Source organism: Pezoporus occidentalis, unplaced genomic scaffold (assembly GCF_034315485.1).
Source record: "Pezoporus occidentalis ecotype Australia unplaced genomic scaffold, CSIRO_AGI_Poc_V1 ctg124, whole genome shotgun sequence".
NCBI lineage: Eukaryota > Metazoa > Chordata > Aves > Psittaciformes > Psittacidae > Pezoporus > Pezoporus occidentalis.
Window position 1 is genome coordinate 2260984 of NW_026913038.1, and position 20977 is coordinate 2281960.

Below are 20977 nucleotides of genomic sequence, written 5' to 3' on the forward strand. Positions count from 1 at the left end.
AGATGTGGAAAAATACATTTTAAGTGCAACTACAAAATGCCTGTAATGAACAGCAGGACTGGAGATAAGGCTTCAAAATTATATTGCTCAGCTTCATTTCCTTTTCACACCATGCTCACGGAATTTATCATGCACACAGTAACTATATGAGAAATAATTTTTTTAAAACCTTTCTTCTATCACAAACATTTTCATGTATAACTTGTATTACAGAAAAAAAATTGTATTTATGAAGAGTGGTTCTACTATTAAAATCCCTCAAGATTTATGAGAACTCTCATGAGAAACAAATATTGTAGAGGTCTCACCTTTGGTAGGGATTTAGTTTGGAGTGCCAATGAATTTTTGAGAAACAATGCTCTCTGGAAACAAAGATCACACAGTTCTAAGTTTCTTTTTTCCATGCATTGTTTAAAGAAAATATTTGAAAATATGACTTCTCTGAACAAATCAATCACAACTCTTGTCTAGTCAACTAAAATCCCCTTACCTGTAACCTCTCTTTTAATCAATAAACAAAAGGAAATAACAGTTTGTTTGAATGCCACTGAACTATAAGGTTTATTTTCCAAGCAAACGTTTTGCTGCAAGTGAAATGCATGTGTCAGAGCTCTGCTCCTTTAAAAACAATTTACCAATTTCCTTCTTTCTGTCCGTAAGTTGAATAACATTTATTGCATTAGGTAGGGCAATCCGTAAATGAAAGAGGAGCAATTGCTCCTCTGATTGCAAGTCACGTAACCATTACTGCCACTCTTTCTGACTGAGCTCAGTCCTGTGATTACACTTACTATAAATGCACCAAGGATCCCACTGATTCAGGGTCATATTCAGCACCCACTTTTCTTCCATGAGATAAGGGGGTGTAAGATTTTTACCTGGAAGAGCAAGGGACATTTATGTGTCAAGACTCAACCTGAAGACATTTGTGTCGGTCACTTCAGTGCAAAGGGGAGAAAAAGGCTAAATAAAAGTTGGGTTCTCAATTGCATCCCTGATCCAATCTAATTGCGTTGACCTTAATAGACACATACATGTTTACTCCATCTGAGGCTCCATCTTGTAATTTATAAGCAGAAACGAAATTGTCCCAACAGCCTTTTATTCAAAATTGTAGATTGTGCAACTCAGTTCTGCAAACATGCTAATGAACTACACAATCCCCGAAGAATACGTTTATGAATCCACTGCCTTTGCTAAAAAGTGACTAATTTTTCATCCACTGTAAACTGACCAGATGTTTTGGTCCAGCTGCGCAGCCCCTCAATTTAGAAACAGGCTGCCATCAGCCTTTTGATCATTTCCCTGAGAAAACCATCTGCTCTCTGTTTTCCCCTTCTTCTGCTCTTTGTCTCCACAGGCTTCCCTGAAGGCTTCCCTCAGCACAGTGTTATGTTGAGCCTTGAGTCTTAGGAGGATATAAGGTAATTTCATCTGCTTTCAAAAACTGGTAAGGCAGGATCTGTTTTCCCTGATGTAACTTCATAAAAGCCAGAGGGATGTCTTCCAAAAGAGCCATGCAGACATGTGTTTTCTATCCTGCTTTTCCTCCTTATATCCCTCAGATTTTTGCAAACATCTATGCCCACAGGATTCCCAGAGACATAAAACTGCAACTGGCACATTATGGTGTCCACTGAACAAAACACCATCAAAGGAGACACCCCAACATTGCCCATTAATGAAATCAGAATCAATTGAGTTGCTGGAGCTGAAATCACTCTGATTTTGTCTCTCCAGAGGCTGATGGCTATAGCAACACAGTCTTGAGGAGTCCCCTCTTGTCAGAATTTGTTTCATCCTCATCTAAAAAAGTCTCAATGAGCTTACAAGCCAAATTTCAGCGAGTAAAGTGCAAGGTCCACTCAGCACCCAAAGGGTAACTAAATGGATGAGAGTTGAGAAATCATTTAGCAGTTTAGTTTTGGCAATATCTGAAGTACAGTTGCTTGTTTGTGTTACACAGCAGCTTCTGTATTTCAGTAAGTAATCTGGATGCTTTTAAGGGGTACAAGGGATATATATATGTATGTATATAATATTGGTAAAGAAAACTCACATAACAGTTGTCCAAAGTGTTCACACAAACCCTCTCCCTGCTATTTGTAAAGATCTCCACTGTGTCCATCATTCCTACTGTGATCCGTGGAACAGATAAATGAGTATTTTTTATTATAACAGAAAGGAGGAAAGCAAGCTAACTGCTGAAATTCCTGAGCAAGCTTCTGGGACAATGGTTAGGGAATGCTGTTAGTCAGGCCATCCTGATCTTCGCAAGGAGCCTTGTACAAGTTTATAGGGGGACTTCTACAGCAAGATCCTGATCCCACCAGCAGCAATGGGAATTTTTTCACTAACTCCAGAGAAAGCCACTGTGACAAGAGGGTTTGTGAAAATTAGATGCCTTCAGGAAAGCTCCTTCTCATGTACCCCACTAGCAAGTCATAGTGCCTTGACTTAAGAAGTCTCTTTTCAAATCAGAGGCATAAAAAGCATCATCAAACTTTACCAAATCAGTCATCTGACCAAAATACAAAATACAAAGAAGAAAAGCCATAAAACTCAACTGAAAGTCCAAAAATCTCTCTATCAAAAGTTCCAGCTTCTGCCTTCTGCATATTTCCTGGTTTCTTTTTAACCTCCCTCCCATCCGCCTCATCCTTGAAAACTGTCATCAGCCTTTTGGTTTAATGCTTTTGTTGACAATGCTACACCCATATTGATTGTTGCTTTTAATTAGCATGGAGTACACAGGGAGGAATGAAATTAGTTTGTTCGGTTTCATTACACTCCCTGCATTATGTGATCCAAGTGTCAATAAATTATCATTCTTTCATTAAACAACAACAACAATTCTCTTTATTATCTAAATTACAAAAGGCTGCCTCACTTGGTTGCAAAAGACAACTTGCACATTAACAAAGGGATGTAACAACAATCTCTCAGCAAGGTTGAATAGGGAATTGTTAATCATCTCATAAAGCATTACTTTTGGCATATTTTATTTCAATCTTAGAATGAGCTATTCACATTTGACCTCCTCAGCAACATAAGCTTAAAAAAATAATGCCATGTGACAGAGCAATCCATTTGTAAAAAGCTTATTAAAATCATGTAGGTATATACTAATTAAAAGTTACATGGAGTCACTGTCTGTGACTGCCTTAGATGAATTTGAAACAAAACAACTCAATATACCACTGTGCTTTAGGAATATTTTTGCCTGCTGAAATGATGCCCAGATTCAACTTCTGGCAAACACAATAGTCCCATCATTAACTCCAGCATTCCAGTATGAACTGAGAAACAGCTAGAAAATAGCAGCCAGTAATTCCTTCCCCAAGGGCTTGCTCCCACCAAAATGCTAGGTGAGTTCTGGGGGAGCCAAACTATCTTGAAAGAGTAGGATTCATACCTGTGAGTCGGTGTTGATCAGTGCCTTGGAACAGGGCACTGGCTCAGCGCTTGCAAAGGGCTTTGAACCGAGGAGGCAGAAGAGGAGGATCAAAAAAAGAATGGCTGGGAAGCATAAGCAAGTCTCTGAGAGAGAACCCATCAGAACTGGGTCTAGCTGAACACGTGTCAATAGTAACTAAAGCCACTAGATGGTTTCCTCTCTGAAGGCACAGTGTTGAATATTTTTAGACAGTGATGCGGAACCAGTTACGTTCATTTTGAACCACGACACTACCATTGAAAGCTACCTGTGAAACAATCCTGCAGATAAGACTTCTGGGATTTTTTCATCAGAAAACACAACCTCTTTGACACACAAAATCTGCAGCCAAAGTGATACTGTATGTATCTTCTGGGGGGCAGTATACATGACTTCCCTGTTTCCTAAGATTCAGAGTACTGTGGTGCCAGTTCATAGAAGAAAAAAAACTCTTTACTAGCTGAACAGTTTCTCATATCATTCTTTTCATTATTAGCTCAAGTTTTCTTTAGACAATGGTTCAAAGGTCAATACACTTTTCAAAATTAAATGTACATATTACTTTCTGCTATATAACAAACCAAAGGTCAACTTACATTCTCGTATTTATATTACTTGGGAAAACATCTCTATTTCCAGTATCAGTATTAAAATAATATACTTCTAAATGAGTTTACATATTCTCTTTCTTTAAAGAACTGTGTTAAATTAATTGCTTCATGTAAACAACATTTTGAAAATTAATTATAAATAAGATGGAAGAGAAATAAAATTAACCAGCTCATTGGGAGTGGAATTGTCCCTGGAATAGGGCTTTAAGAAATCAAAAGTGACACAATAATTAATAATGCCTGTTATAAATGAGTTTCCATTTTCTCAGTTACATATGATTAATCAACATAATTGCAAGCTGTACTCTGAGTAATGTGTAAGTTTAATTTGTATGGGCTTGGTGATGAAGTAAGTCAAATGAGTCTTTCACCTTTGTTCAAAGCCTTTGTTTCAGACGCAGGTTTAAATATGATTGTCTCATCCTATTCTCTCTTGGGGCACATCAAAAAAACACCAACAAACCTGGAAAAGTACCTACTCAGGAGACGTACTCAGTGATAGAGATGTGTCAGGGGAAGCTGTGCATGGGGAAGACTGTAAAATACCAGGTAGGGCTGCTGATGACAGTCAATTGTTGTTCTAATATGTACAAGTCAAAAATAAAAACTGTTTCAGAATAAAACCATAACAAGAGAATGAATACTGGTTTGGTTGGTTGGTTTTTTAACCCATCATCAAGTAGAATACTCAGAAGTCAATCTATCTGTGAAGGTATTACCCTGCAGTGGAGTAGAATTATACATCCTGAAGAAGACAAACATAGAATCATAGAATAGTTAGGGTTGGAAAGGACCTTAAGCTCATCTAGTGCCAACATCACCAGTTAGAATTATTCCAGAAACACACCTAGGGAATCGCACAGGTTGTTACAGCCATTCAGGAGTCGTAAGGCATTTCTTACAGTTTCACCAAAAATTGAAATCTATACGGAAGACAACATTATACCTCTAATTCCATTTGGAAATGTAGTATTCAAAAGATACTCTGGAAAGAGTCCATTCTGTTTCAGATACTGCAGAAATTGTGGTTTTGTCCATCAAAGGACTATATAAATGCTCTAACTAGAAGACAAATGTTTATTTTATAAGTATCAACATCCAAAATTTAATGCAGATACTTATCACTCATCTAGAGCTGTAGCTTTCAAAAATTAACATATATTAGTGAATAGTGAATTCATCTTCAAAGGCTGCCTCATAGTACTGGATGAACCTCCCTTCCACTCTGCATTGATATATTTAAAAGTAAACTACATTCAGTATGGCTAATTTTCTTCAGGGAAAAAAACTACTTTGGCAAGAACCAGGAGTGAAAGATCTCACAATGCTCTCCCTTCTGAGTGCTTGCTATGGAGTCCATTGGTGGCACTGGCACCAAAGGCAGGAAAGCACATGCATATGTATGTGCACACATTTCAAGTTGGAAGCAACTTGAAAGAAAAATAAGAAGCCTACACGGAAAAATATTAGGAGGGAAAAAATTCAAAGCCAATGTTTTCTGCCAAAGCTAAGAAGGTGCTTCTGTTCCACCAGGCTACTGTGCTACTGTTCTTAAACTCCAGGCACTCTGGCTGGAGCAAGCAGCCCATGACACTCAGTACCTTCCTTCCATGGAGCAAGAGAGTGAGAATGTGCAGCAGATGAAGGACAGCTGTTGTCAGGCAGCACAGCAGCACTTCCAAGATGCAACGCTGACTGAAGTTTCATTACCATTTTACTTTTCTGCAGAAAATCTGTTTTTTGGGGGGAACACTGAAGGAAAAACAGCAGAAACAAACCCCAGAGCAGAAATATTTCAGGAAAACAATCTGCTGGACAATAGCTTCCTACATTAAAGCTGTTATTTTTCAATCACTCCAACTATATATGGTGGTGAGTGAGTTTTTAATGCTCATCCAGCTAGGTAGTCTTAAGTCAGGAGCTGCATTATCAGAAAGGAAGGTAGTAAAGGCCCATACCGCAGCGTGGACACGTAACATAATTCATAAACTGTGATGATCCAAAGCAACAGAGTAAGTCCCACAGTGTCATCCTTAGAAAATAAGAGCTATCTCTCATCTCAAAACTTTATTAGGTTTACAATACCTCAACATACACCAGCCACCCATTTACAAAAAGACAACCAGCTCCCTACAGCTTAAGATAAATTCAACTAAGAAAAAAAAATATTCTTTTTCATGTTCAGGCATAAAATCTGATAAAAGTTCAAGCTTCACAGATTTATAATGGGTTGAGAAAACACCTGTAGAGCAGCCATGCTGTTCATATCCAAAGGAAGAAAGTTAACTACTGAAATACAGTCAGCAACTTGACTACATTAAAGCACTACCAGATCTGTTGTAATTAATTTTTCTTGTCATTTAATAAGGAAAACAAAGCTGTATTAAAATAAGTTTCATCAAAGTTCATTAATTAAAATGCTGTGCATTCTAAACAGTCTGTGGTTTGAGATCTTTCTGTAATAAATAACAAGGAATGTGCTTGCACTTACGGTGTTTGGGCCAGCATAATTGCTATAAAAATAATTACCAGCAATTTTCCTCTTGCATTAGATCAGTTGATGAAAAGGAATAACAAAACCCTTTTCTTCTCTTTGTAGTTCAACACACGCAAAATAATACCACTGAAATTCAAATCAAATGGGCAGATACAACTTCTATGAGAGGATCAACTGATAATACAAGATATTTTTTAAATAGCTGTAGTAAGTGTTTGTGGTAGATTGAAGTCCAGTGGGACTGGAAAGGTATATAAATGTTTATTTCTAGCTCCTGTCTGCATTCTGATTTTATAGGGATTTCAGATGAGATTGAGCAGAGAGAAACATTTGTCCTAGGTAATTCCTTCTTCAGACTGGTGAAGTACAGATTCACGTTGCTGCAATTTGATGCCTGCCTAGTCCCAAGAGGAAAAAAAATTCACATTAAACTCCAGACCAACTGGCTGGCAAGTTCTTGCGCCATCTGCATGAAACTTAGCAAGGAAAAAACTAATGTTTGTCCAAATACTACTACTTGGCAGGGAGTTGGAGGTGGATGGTTGTAGGGGGAGGAGGTATTCTGGTAGTGAGAACTACCTGGAGTCCAAATACTAGAAACTTTCCAAGCTGGCACATTATTAGAAACCAAATAACCTTTTGGAAAGAACCTTCATGGATCCCATTACACTTATTGCTCCTGCTCTGAATCAGTAGTGCTCAGCAGTCAGAGCATCCAGCTTCCTAGGGAGCTGCTTGGCAGAGGAAATACCTGTTTTGAGGTATTATTACAAAAATCTGTGATGTCTTGAAAGGGAAACACTTCTTCAGAAAACATTTTTGTATGCAAAGGCTTAAAATTGGCATTTTAGAACCCACAATTGTCTTTGAGGATCTCCGAGTACCAGTGGGAATCAATAAGGCTCTTCTAATGGGGAGTGGATCCTGAACTGAAGCCAGCTTGGACAGATGAAAAGTTTTGAGGTGATTTCAGCAAATACTATATCAGACTTAGAGGGTTCAAACACTAATTCCTCACAGATGGGAAGAAGCAAGATGAATAGAGTTTCAAGCAGTTGTCCAAGGAGTGCAACCATCTGGAAGCTGGGAAATGGAGACTGTTTTTCCTATGTTTTAGTTACATGGGCACAAGTAGCAGAGAAAGCATCAATAGCTCTCCTGGAAGTTATGCCAGTGCAGCACACAGGATCTCACCTGATGTGGCTTTAGATGTGCTATTTTAGAGATTGCTGGAGCCATCCAGGATTCAGATTTGCTTGGGATCCCCAGCTGCTCACCACCATGGCATACACAGTCACTAGGTCGTCACTCTGTTGGTACCAGCTGACATGGGCAACGACTAAGGGCAATAAAAGAAAGCAGGTGATAGCTGCTGGTATTTCCAATCTACCCCACAGGCTGATTGTATTAGCCCATGTTTGCACAGGAAATCAGCAACCACTTTAGTTGTCTCCTCCCAGATAAAGTGCAACATTTAGAAATGTCATTACTGAGAATAAGCTATAACAGTGTCAGGGCACCTGAGTCCTTGTGTAAAGTATTTCCCTACTGCAGAGGAAAATATCGGCTTTATAAAAGTTGCTGATTATTCAAAACCTCTCCCCTTGTCAGATCTGCAGCCAGGAGTGTATCTGAGCCATTTTGCTCCAGGGAAAGAACAGATTTTTATAGAAATGTTCTTCCTCATCCAAAATACTGAAAGGGAAAAAAAAAAACCAAACCCAAAACCAACAGATGGAAAGGTACAAATATTGGATAATTAGGAGTCACAGGGCAAGAGTAAGCCAAAACAATTTCTCCTATTTCTATCAAGTGGATAATATCCACATGTAACAAAGGAAGTAAAACAAAAGAAACAGAAAGTCATTTCAAGTAATAGCCTAAAAAGAAAAAATGTATCTATTATATCACATGCGACTCATAAGGAGCCGCGATGATATACGTGAAAAATGAACAAAATCTTGAATCTCATGTTAAATATAACTTCTAGACACAGGTGCGAAGCTTTCAGAACTGTAACCTATATTTGTTTAGTTGACCTTGAAATTCAGAAATGGAGCGTTTGAAAGACAAGAGCAGATACTTTTCTGTATCTTTTTCTTTCCTCATTATTCAGAAGATGTAATGAGGACCCAGACTTTAAAGTAAGTGAGCATCTAGTTTCACTTAGAATTTTACTTTTACATTTGGGCATTGAGCTTCAGAATAATCCTTTTTTTTTTTTCTTTGAGAAGTGAAAATGATCCAGAGGGGGATTTGAAAACACTGCCTGTTCTTTTCAATTCCACAGTTATCTGCAGATGTAGACTAGGTCACTTGGAAGTGATTTACAGGTGCAATTATGGCACTCAAGGAGCTGGACTGCATTCTTAAAATGCTGCCAGCACAGAACAGCAAGCCCAGTTAAAAGCAGATTCCAATTCTGGCCCTTCTCCTTAGATTCTTGCACTGTTTTTACATATAATTTCAAATGCATTCTTCATTAGCCACTTAGCACATAAAGGATTCGAGGTCGGAAAAGCTGGGCTAGTCTGCACCAGAGGATTGCAGACTCTCAGCTGGCATAGAAAAAAAGGAAATTATGCCCGTGCACACCTAAAGATTAACAACAAACTAAATCTCCTCAAATACCTTTAGCCTTTGAGGAGTGGCAGGTCACAATCTCCTCTCAGCAGCTAGCTCTGTCATTACTGTAAACCACACAGCATCCTAACTCTAATCCCTCAGAATCTGGGAATTATTCGCACTGTTGTCTTTTTCAAACTGTTTTCATATCAAAGTGAAGCTAATGCAGTCACTCTGCATGTATGAACTTCCACGTGTTCATATGTGTCTGCCTCCTAGATACCTTTGAAGCTCTTAACTAGTATTTAACCAATTTTGACAAGAATTTGGAAGGCAAAAAGATCATTTCTCCTGATTTTGTGCAAACAGGCTGCCCAGCAGAGTCTTCAGCAATACTATCACTGGAGGAAAAATTGTACAGAGGCACCAGATAAAGCACAGACCAGTTCTCCCAGGGCCCACTAGTCCTTATGTCCAGTGGTACAGGCCTCAAACCACGTTATACTTTTCTTATGAATTCCTTTTACTCGTTCAGAATTTGTAATGATAAAGCACAGCCAACACCACTCCGGAGCACGGGCAGAAAACCCAGAACAAAATCAGTCAGTGCCTGTCTGCACAAATCATACATTAGCACTATTCATTTGGAGATATCTCCAGATAAGGAGAAATTCTTATTAGTGAATGTCTTAATTATTTTTATTTTCTTTTTAAGCATGCTCACATTTCTCAATATATGGGAAAAAAAAAAAACAAAACAAAACAAAACCAAACAGTTAAAATCCACTCAAGGAACCTAAAAATTATCACTGCTTCCAAAGTTCTACTCAGCCAGAATTGCTGTGGACTGCAAAGACAAGAGACATTAATAACAATTACTGCTCAATTAGTTGCTCTCAAATCTGGTCACCAGGGTGTTTGTTGCTGGAGACAAAAATGTACACTTCTTTTCCACTGTGTGTTTGACCTATCCACTTGACATCTACATTCATTTGTACCTTAATTTATTCATGTGTCTTCTTTTTTGGTGGGAAGGATAGGCAGGATAGGAGTTGCTTTTATTCAATGTAAAATTTTGCCTGCTTTCTTTAGAGCAAGAAGGCTCAGATATACTGTGGATAATTCACCAAGAAACTCCAAAGAAACCCTTTGTCATTAAAGATTTAGCTGCAGAAAGGTGTTTTCAAAGAAGTCTATTGGTTAATATCTTCTCTTTTGTGTGAGTAACACTGCAAAGCCCTTAATGTTTCTTTGCATCTAAAGGTATTACTCACGGTGACAAAAGCTTTATTTTCACCAAGGGCCTAAGCCAAGTAAGATGTGGTCACGCTTAAGTAGAGCAAATCACTACCTTCCAAAAAATGCAAAAATGAGACAGGAAATGAGGGGAAAACAACAGGCAGACTTTTAAAAATTAATATGCATGTAGTTTTTAATGCTGTGACGGTCACCCTTGTATCTGAGCATCTTGCGTAGTCCATAGAGGAATAAAACTGCATATAATTGTGTTGTGTGTCTCTTCTCCCCCTAGACTGAAAGAGGTATGTATGATCTGAGGGGCATTAAGGTTTGGGCTTGACTTTTTAAAATATACTCCTTTTCTATAACTTAATGTCTGTGAAACTAAGACAGAGCTGCCTCACCCTTAGAGCAAAATACCGAGATTTGTGATGTTTCTTGAGGTCTCAACCCATTGCAGTTTATGAAAATCTCTCTCTGACACAAAGAGGGGAGTATTTTTGTGTAAAAAATGTGCTTTGCCCAATCTCAGATATTTTGAGCAAGGCAATACTTTGCAGATAGAAGCCAATGCAGGTATTCTTGGTAATCCCACAGGTGCCTCTCTGTCAAGTTCAGTGTTACGTGGAGCCTCTCAGTAGCTTTCTCCTGAAAAGACATCACTCTGCCCTACCCATGTGCAAACTGTCAAAGACCTGAGCAACAGCAGCAAAATCATCAGCTGAGAGGATGAGAAAGTGTCATCAGTGTGATTGGAAGTTGAATACATATTCAACCCCTGAATATTTATTTAACAGCTTCAAAATGGTTAAAATATGAGGCATAGGCAAGAAAGTGTGTTTTCAGTGTTCATTTCTCCTACTCTAAGTGCAGCCTGTTGCCACACAGCACCTGATTATCTCTCAGTTTGTGTCCAGAGGGTGGATTTGGAAGAAGCTAAGTAAAATAGTCCTTTCAGTTATACTAAAATAAACAAAAGACAAGGACAAGGTTCCAGAGCAATGAAATCTCAATTATCTGCTGCTCCTAAATACTTCCTGCTAGAACAATTTGTAAGTTGACAAACTTAATTAGCTTCTTTACCAATATTTTCCAGATGTTCAGATTTTCATTAGACTACTTAAAACAGATGTTTCCCACATTTAATCGTATGACTGTGGCAAATTTTGAGTCACCAACAGACTAACAGACTATGAAAACTAAGTTCATCCAAGCAGTTAATGCACAGACCAGTGCAATATATCAATGAGCTAACCTCCAGAAAATGTAATTGTGAACTGCGATGAAGTCATACATATGTGACTATGGAAACAAATAGTAGCTGAACAGTAAAAGAAGTAAAGGTTTGAAAGTTCAGATTTGTATAAACGGTGTCAGTGGCAAAAGCTCAGGGATTCTAACGCTGTCAGCTTTATAAAAAAAAAAAATAAAAATCACAGCCTTACAATGGATCTTTGGAGAGCAATAAAATATTTCCTTCTGAGACACTGAACACTTGAGGCAATAAATAAAATAAATAAAACCTTATCCCTGTGATGGTTGATGATGGGAGAGAGATTTGACACCCAAGTTAGAAAGAGAGAGAGTGCAGGTGCTGTTTTCTTCTTTTAATAAACACATTATATCCAAAGGGGAAGTATCTCATTTTTTTTTTAAGGCAATGGAAGTAGAGGTGTCAGACAAGTCATGGCTATTTCCATATAACAACAAAATGGCACGAGCAGTTGCAAAAATAATTGCCGGCATGAATTTCAACTTCCTTCCATTAAATGTTTCACTAATTAACTTAATAATCAATGGCAGGGAAAGATTAATCCACCACTATTTGCATTTCTGACAAACATCAGAAAATCAAAAACCAATAAAGTTTCTATTTCTACCTCACAGCTTTAAGTCACATTGCATGGGGAGAATTCCCAAATTAAAAAGAGCAGGAATGTAAATCACAAGTCTCCACACATCAACAGGAATTTAATGTTTTCTTTTTCATCCATTGAACTGCATCATGAATCCCCCTACCTTTCTTTCCCAGCTTACTGCTTTCAGCTCAAGCACAGACTCATACCCCAGGCTTGTGCTGATCAAGATGCTTCATGTAATGAGACACATGAAATACACTTAGAGTGAACATAGAAATCCAAACTGACTGCACACAAATTAGTGCCTGGGCTAGAATTTTTAAAGACACTTGAAAAGACTTTTTTGGAAGATAGCACAAACCCAGGAGAGCCAGAGCCATGTGGATACAAGTGAGAAATGAAGGCAGACTATACCAGCTGGGGTCATCTCCATCATATCCCTATGAAGCCTATGGATCCTTTCTTCCTCTCTGCTTTTTTCTGTGCTGCACAAGCAAAGTTCTGTTGTGTTCCCTCAAACCTACACAACAGAAGATGAAAATGCTAATAGCACATCAGGCTTTTTGAATTCTTGTGAAGTTACAGCCTTACAAAGGTGATAGTGAAAACATTATTGCAGGGTGTGGTGCTACATTTTACCCCGGGAATTGGAGGGAGGGAAAGGAAGAGAAACACAAAAGAAAAATATTACTTTTACTTGGAAAAGCTGCATACATAGAAATGTAAGGAAATTAAATTTTGAGTGAGCTATTGAAAAGGTCCCAATTTACTTTTGAAAGGGCATCATCATCTCCATCAAAATTGCTAGCAGCAACAGAAAATGTTCAAAAAATTGGTCCCATCTATCAGTAATAAAATGTGCTACGTTCTGAAAGCATTGTCATTTTCCAAACAAAGAGTGAACTCTTCCACCTCCTCTAGGTGAAAACAATTAACAAAACCAGAAGGCTAATGAAATGCAAATTGCCTTCATGAAAGAATGGTTCATTTGCAATTCTTTCTCATAACACCCTTGTTAAAAAGATCTAGAAAACAAGGTCTTCCCCTACTGCACAGTCTTTGGAGAAACAGGTCTATTTCTTGTGCATACTAATATTCCTCCTACTATCTCTGGAACACTTCAACTGCAAAGCTGCTTACCAACTGAGTGATTTAATGATCATTTCAATGCAAAATATAGTGTCCACCCTTTTTTATATATCATTAGAATTTATCAAACAACCTTCAGACATGGTGGTCAGACCACTATGCCAAATGAAATTACACTCCCCAGCAGAACAAGTTTTGAAGCATCAGGTCAGAGCTGCAGAGAAAATCTTGTTTCAGCAACAAGTTACAGTGGCATGTAAGGGGTGGGAGAGAGTATCTGAAGAAAAAAGGTGTTTAAACAGAAGCTATTTGGTGGCATCACTGCTACAGCTAAAAAGCACCCTTAAATACCCCCTTCTAAAATCAGCATGGTGTTATCCTATCGAAATGAAAGCCACTAATAACTCTGAAGAGCAAATCATAAATGCATTTTAATGTGGCCCTATGAGCATCTTTGAAACCTGCTCTCAGCAGCCCTTCCAAAGGTGTAGCTATCCCGATCCAAAAATGGAGGCTGAGTTTTCCAATGTAGCATCTTCTCTCTCTGTCTCGTTTTATGACCATTCATGAATGCCCTGACAATCATATTTAATTAGGAATGAATAGGAACAAGAGCTGGTTAATTTGTATTCATCTCCTTCACTTCAAAGACTGGAGGACACGGATCCAAGTGATCACTCTTTTGCAGTATGTGTCAAAAGCAAAGAGAAAAGCACACACTCAAAACCAGCATGAACTGTCCTGGTTTGGCTTATCTATGTACTAGTTTTGTCAATATTTTATACTAAGTAGTCCCTTTTATAGCACATTCTTGAGAAAAATAAGAAAATATTAAAAAAAAACATAGTTCTGTAGCCCATAGCACTTTAGAACCAGGGTCCCATGGGCTCTACCTATATCAAATATTCAATGTGGCCACAGATATGAACTATAAAATACCAGCCCTGGTCCACATTTGAGACAGAAACTTAACTCAGAAAACACAAGAGAAATTCTCCCCCTAGAGCATCATCTAAGTCTGCAGATGATGGATGTTGTGGGGAGTTGTTTGCAGTGAATTTCCAGCAGTTATTAACCAACACTCCCTTTGCCTTAGAAACCTCTTATTCCACATGTGTGTGTACTTGGAAGTGTGTGAGCGCAAACCTGTGCGTGTATCAGGGAACAGACCTTCCCCCCCTCTGCTGCAGGGACAGGCTGCCTATCTTGCCTTGCTGGAAAGGTGTCCCTGGAGCAGAACCATCCCCACCAACACTCTTTGCAGTCTCAGTGTAACGTGATGTTCATCTCATCCTCTGCTCCCCTGTGCATGTTAACGGGGCTGTGCTTTGCTGAAAAGGACACCCTGTACCATTCAGCGTGATTTACCTCTGCCAGTAACTGCTGCTAGACTTTTTATTTAGCTGTCTGCGTGTCTTGTGAAACATTTGGGGAATTTTGAAGCCCTACGAAAGTGTTTAAAGCCTATTTTAGTATCCTGCTGGTGCCATCTACTGCTGAATTTTGGCTTTAACAGAGTATGCTTTCAGAAGAGGAGCTGGGGGTCTTACCTGCTCCTGAGAACAGTGTAACTGCTCCTCTATATCATATTTAACACTCAAACACTCAGAACTGCAGCACAAATTGCAGTTATGCATCCCACTGCCTCACGGAAGGTAAGGACTCTGGGGACAGACCCTTAAATAATGCTTATGGCTAAATAACTAAATCAGGTAAAACTCTTCCAGATACGAAAATACTGATTCCAAAAAATTATGCTGATGGAAGATTTGCCCATGCAACAGGCCTGTAAGACCCTTTCTTCTCTCTCTAGGATGTCAGCACACTTTTTTGTGTTCCTCATCTGTTAAAAATCTCAGGTTTGAGAGTTCCATTTCTTTCACAACCAAGCAGAAGATAGGACTCCTCTGGGTCAGGTCATTGCACTTCAGTCACTGCAACACCCACCTGTGAGTGCAAGGCACAGGACAGTTCAAATCAGCCCTATTAGTGAGGTTCAGCTACTAGGTTCAGGCAGAGGACAGCACTGGCTCAGTGCTGCGACCCAGGAGAAGTGACAGGCATTCACAGAACTCATGCTATCACATCTGAGTCTGAAGAAAAGACACACATACACGCACCATGATCTAAGGCATAGGCAATTCCAGGGCCAACTCCCTCTGCTCCCTAGCACTTGCGACATAAGCCAGAAAAGCTTACTTAGAGACTTACTGTCCTCCCACCTAAACGTGCTTCTCATCTTGCAGTTTGCAAGGAGGGAAGCTGTCAGAATATCAAGCAATTTCTGTCCTAATTGCTTCTAGACTTTTATAGCATCTCTAGTTCCCAGGGAAAAGCACAATCTTTCATGCTATGGATTAGGGGTGAGGGGGGAAAGGCATTTACAACATGAATGCCACCTTTGAGGAGCCAAACAGTGCCCTTAGTGAATCTCTTTTATGAGCCAGGAGAACAGGAAGACTTGTGGGATCAAACCAGAATTATTCACCCTTCTGCCTGTTAAATTTGCAGTCTGTCTATAGGTGTTTTGGACAGAGCACAGTATAGAGGAGCAGATGGAGCTTTGATTGTTTTATGAACGTGATTATTTAACATGGCTGTTTAAAATAGCAGGGAACTAGATTAGACCTATTAGACTGGAAGACCTTACATTTTATATATAACTAGAAATAGCTTTATAAACCTTCTTCCTGAATGTAAACATTCCTGTTTGCTTTCAGTCTTCTATTCTCTAAGAATTTTTCCTTGCATAAATAGAAACATGCCACCCCCAAGAAATACAATTCCTGAGGCCTCAATGTGCACTAAAACAACTGATTTAAACCCACCCAAACTGCAAGTGGCTTCTGAAATACTTGCGCCAGCCAGCAGCACAGGTCTTTCAGACTGGCTGGAAGCTAAATTGCCAGCAATGCTTACAGTGAATTTATTTGAAAAGAAAGCCCTTCATGTCTTTCCCTGGAGAGACAGGGAATCCACACAACCAAAGGAGATGAATTTTCATACCTTGTTTACCTGTGTTTATAGATACACTTTGCAGGAGAAAGAGCGCAAAGGAAGAAGAGGTGCCTGGCAGGCCAGCATGCTTGGAGGTGCAGACAGGAAAGGATGCTTTGCTCCAGAACTTTTCTAGTGTGAGACAAGCAGGAGCATAAGCAGTGCCCTAACTCAGCTGATATTCCCCAGCTGCTTCATTTTAGGTTGAGCTCAGCAGTCTCCACCTTCTGTCCTCAGCTGTTGGCTGTTCCTCCTTTATTTGTTCCCACCAGCAAAGGAGCAAAGGGAGCTGAGACACTGTGGCTCTGATGCCACAAATGTGTACTGCAAATACTTGTATCTTATACATTTAAATAATCTTGCTTTGCCTGGGGCTCTGCAAACACTGCCTTAGACAACAAGCAAGTAAAATTGGAGCAGCCAAAATAAATTACCTGTTATTGACAAAGCCACCCACCATGGGCTGGTTCAGGTGGGCTGAATGATGCTGAGAACTTAATTGTCTATAAAACTGAATATCAGATAATTGAAGCTGCTTAAATTAATTTCAGAACAACAAGAAGATGAGCTTCCAAACAAAACCAGGGTGTTTCAATAACACTTTTGCAGCTGATACACCCTCTAGTGGCAATCTTTTCTCTTACTGTAGTATCAGACCAGATGTAAGCCTTCCTTTTTTCCCTACAAACACCTCTGTGCCCCCGGGGATCCAGGTTACACTGTTCTAGGAGGCACATTCCTAATGCACTGTAGTTCACATATTGCTTTTGTTATACTGCTGTATATTAGTTTGCTGGTGAATATCAACAGAAATGCAAGCAGGCAACTTGGAGCAAAAAGCTCAAACTCAGAAATAAATGAAAAAGGATTACTTTGCTGCACCACACTGTAACTATTCCAGTCCAACAGTAAGCTGCCCAGTAGGAGCATTTTAACTAAGCTGTGCAATGTATTAAACTTGGTCTCATTTTTAGGTCTCCTGAACTATGCAAGAGCTGTATTTATTACTCTGTAACAGTTCAGTCAAGTGCCAAAGCAAAGGCAAACATCACATCCAGCTTGCTCAGTTCAAAGAAATCCCTAACTTGCAGCCAAAACTCCTCTTCCTCCCCATCTAACCTTAATCTGTACACTGTGGCACCTCTCCTAAGCAAGTCCTGCTTGCTGTTTGAAGAATGAGGTCACTGGGTCTAGAAGTCATTGAGAGTCTCTGATACATTCACTACTAATACTACCAGCATTACTTTCCAGGCGAATAGCCCAAACCTTCAGGCTAGTAACACTAATGCTTGTAAAAGTTTACCCCTTTTGCGAATTTAAGGCTTTATCTGCCACTTGGGATTTTCTTCCTCTCTGTCATGTCGATACAAGAACGTTTAAAATTTTATTATAAATAATATTCTAATGGAACCCTGGGAGATTTTTTTTATAAAGAGCAATCTGCCTGCCCTGTGCTTCATACACTGATCCCAGGAAGACAGCCTTTGTTGGGACAGTGGTAAAATCATTTTCGAAAGGAAGACAGTAGATTTCCACAGATCCCACAACCCTGTGGTCCTTTACTCACTCTGCAGCTTGCTCAACAAAGCTCACAGCAGAAATCAGCACAGTACATCCAACTAAAGCCAGTCCCCACTTTCCTGCTTAGGAAAATGTCTCTCCTCCAGCCTTCCTCTTATCCCCATCCCTGGCTGACCCTGCCTCTGGCCTCCAGGGCAGCCAAAGAAATTGCTCTTCAGGGTCCCAGTTTCCCAAAGCCCCTGTTGTGACCCCTTAAAAAAAAATCTAAGCCCCTGGAAGTCTGATGGTGCAGATATTTCTGGGCAACCTCTCCACAAGTGCTTATATGGTGGGATCTTTATATACCAGGGAGGTAATTTGTAACCTCAACATGCTTAGCACAAAGCTACCCTGAGCTTCCCAGGAAGAAATGACACGTGCAGGGGCAAATCTGAAATGCTACAGGATTTTGAAAAAGAAGAGGAAAAACAATCTGTCAGCATTTCTTAAGATTCGCTGTCATGTCCAAGCTTTGGTTGCTCTTTCCTAGCCAGATCTTATCTTGCAAACCACATGCTCTCACTCAAGGCAAAGTCATAAAATGCCTGGTGAATGAGGCATGCCTTGCATTGATGCTTGAAAGCCAAATCACGTAGGTTATCTGGGCTGCAGGATGAAGAGAATTGTCCTGTGTCCGTGCTTAGTTATCAGAACACCAGAGCTGTGAACTTCAGCCATCTATTTGATCAGAGCATCTTGACGTTAACATACAAGGAGTCAGTTGGTCTCCAAGGAGTGCAAACCAAAACATAATGAGTTTTAAAGCTCAAACCACAAACTCCACCTGCATTTCATAAACAGGATTGTGCGGGACTAGCCCATTTTGAAATATGACCACTTCTCACATGGCTGAGCTGCCCCAGTTCTGCCTCAGGCCTTGGATGTCTGCCTTCATGGACTCTTGCTAGTTTGTTCCACCTTCATCATTAACTCATGTAAAAGAATGGTCATCAGGTTCCTTGTGAGATTTCGCTCTGTTGTTCACTAAGTATCACAGAGGGTTCTAATAGAGGTTTTTACCAGTATCAGTTTCTACTTTGGGTTTGGGAAAACATGATTGAGAAGGGAACCTCCTTCTCAACTGGGGTTTATTCCAGCTTGTAGGACATCTCTCATTTGAAGAAAATCTTTCCCATCTGGAACCAGGATATGCTTTCAGTCCTTCACAGTTGGGCACCATTTTGCCAGGTTACGTTATTTGACCAAAATGCTCTGTGAAATGCTTGCTAATTGTTACAAGATTTAAAAAGGAAAAGAGCAGACCTGTTCAATAGCGTTCCCCCTGGAGCATTTTTTTCACTCAGAATGGCACAGTGGTGCAACAACAATGCAAAATGTGCCCTGCTCACTGAACACCAAATTACTGGAATCATTTTCTAACAGTGAAAGGAAGAAAAATATGTAAAGGTAATTATGATGGTTTTTGCTGTTTTCAATAAATCTAAGCCTCTAATTACCCAAACTACTTATGGGAGGGTTTAGATGAAGTGTGTTAGCTCTCTCTTTCCTCAGGGCTCAACAGTTGTAGGGCTTGTTTCAGTAATCCCAGATTATTCTCTTATTTTACTTGTCCCCTTGCTCCATTATCCTGTTTGCATTCAGAGATCTATTTAAAGAAGTTTACAGTTTACACTGACATAGTGCTATTGATACAGAAATTACATGAGCCCGTTTCAGTCTGTTGGCTTGACAACAGAACAAATTATTGTGTTTTCAGAAGCAACCATTTGTCGTGAAGGATCCTTCTTAGAGTCCTGATTTTTTAACATACTCCCCTCTCATTACCATTCATTTCAAGTCTGTTATGCAGTTGGTTTCTGTATCAGTTTAGTTACCAAACCAGGAACCAAATTCAAAATTGGTCTAAACGAGATCCTGAGAGTGAGCATCCTTAAATGCCTAAACCAGAAAGGATCCATTGGAAATTGGTTTTCTAGACAGATTTTTCTGCCTTAAGAGAACTGATACCAAACCCAGAGCTGATACATTTTGGTTTCAGCTTTGGTCTTCGGGTGCTTTCATGTGTCTCACCACCACACCAGACTGCAAGCACCTCACAAGCCCATCTAGATTCATTGCAAGGTGCGATGGATGGTTGGCAGTGAGGAGCAGTGCTGCTGAGCAAGACCTTTACAGAGGCAGTGGTGAGAGTTATGTGTCTCATCTATTCAACTGTGCTAGACACCTCCTTTGGCATACAGGTATCAGGGACTCCCCTGGTGTCACGCCAAAGGATCACAGGAACTAGGTCTGGGTTACAGAAAGAAAAGGGCTCTCTACATTGATGCTTCCCCTGTTTCTCATGGGTCTTTCATCCCCAGAGCATCCACACTGCATGCAGGTTACTTCATATCCAGGTTCCTCTTTAGTGAACAACTGTGGTAGGAGAAAGACAGACACACCAGTGTCCAGATCTTGCATGGATAACAGGCAACCTACATCAGCTGGCCTGGAGGCTACAGGGTGAAAATACGTAAAATACATGTGATATCAGCAAGGCAAATAAAAGGCTCAGGGTAGCTACTGGGCTGTGCCTCTGGTTAAAAAACAAACTCTGTGTCATGGATTAGGCTCTAACCAGAATAAACCAGTAATCAGATTTTCAGAGATAGGGATCTATTTTATATAGTGCTAAGCATTCTGGCCTTGATCAAGCAGATTATTTCTGAACAACTTGAAATCAGTTGGAACAGTTCCTGGAAAGACCAAAACCTCATTTATATACATCTGAAAGTTTATTCCAATTGCATCAGCTGGTTTAATAAAAAACATCGGCTCTACGTACAAAGCCTGACTTGCTTATGTCCTTGGACCATTATGGCTATATTGCTGCTACCACTGTAACACAGTAGGGCTTGTACATCTGCAAACATATGGAGCCAATTAGATGACTCATTGACCATTAACACCCATCATTTGGATAAACATACCTACATAATTCGGTGATTTAAACTGTTGAAAGGACAACTCTGAGGAAGAGAGCAAAGAGTTTATTCCCGCCAGAAATACCGTGTTCCTCCTTAGCTCATTCCGTAAGGACCTACTGGACTCCTGGTCCCTGCTCCCAGCAAACCTATAGGAGGAAGCCAAGAAATTTCTCATCTCCTTCTAGTCCTCAGCCATG

General features: G+C 39.8%; 1 long non-coding RNA gene across 1 annotated transcript in view; it reads right to left on the minus strand.

Annotated features, from left to right (window-relative positions):
* Positions 1 to 251: 251 nt before the first annotated feature.
* Positions 252 to 20977, minus strand: part of LOC134157966 (uncharacterized) — a 42205-nt gene continuing 21479 nt past the window's right edge. The window contains exons 2-4 of the long non-coding RNA XR_009962558.1: positions 7729 to 7883; positions 2060 to 2133; positions 252 to 878 (exon numbers count right to left, since the gene is read on the minus strand). This is a non-coding gene — a long non-coding RNA (uncharacterized LOC134157966). The remainder of the gene's footprint in view (positions 879 to 2059; positions 2134 to 7728; positions 7884 to 20977) is intronic.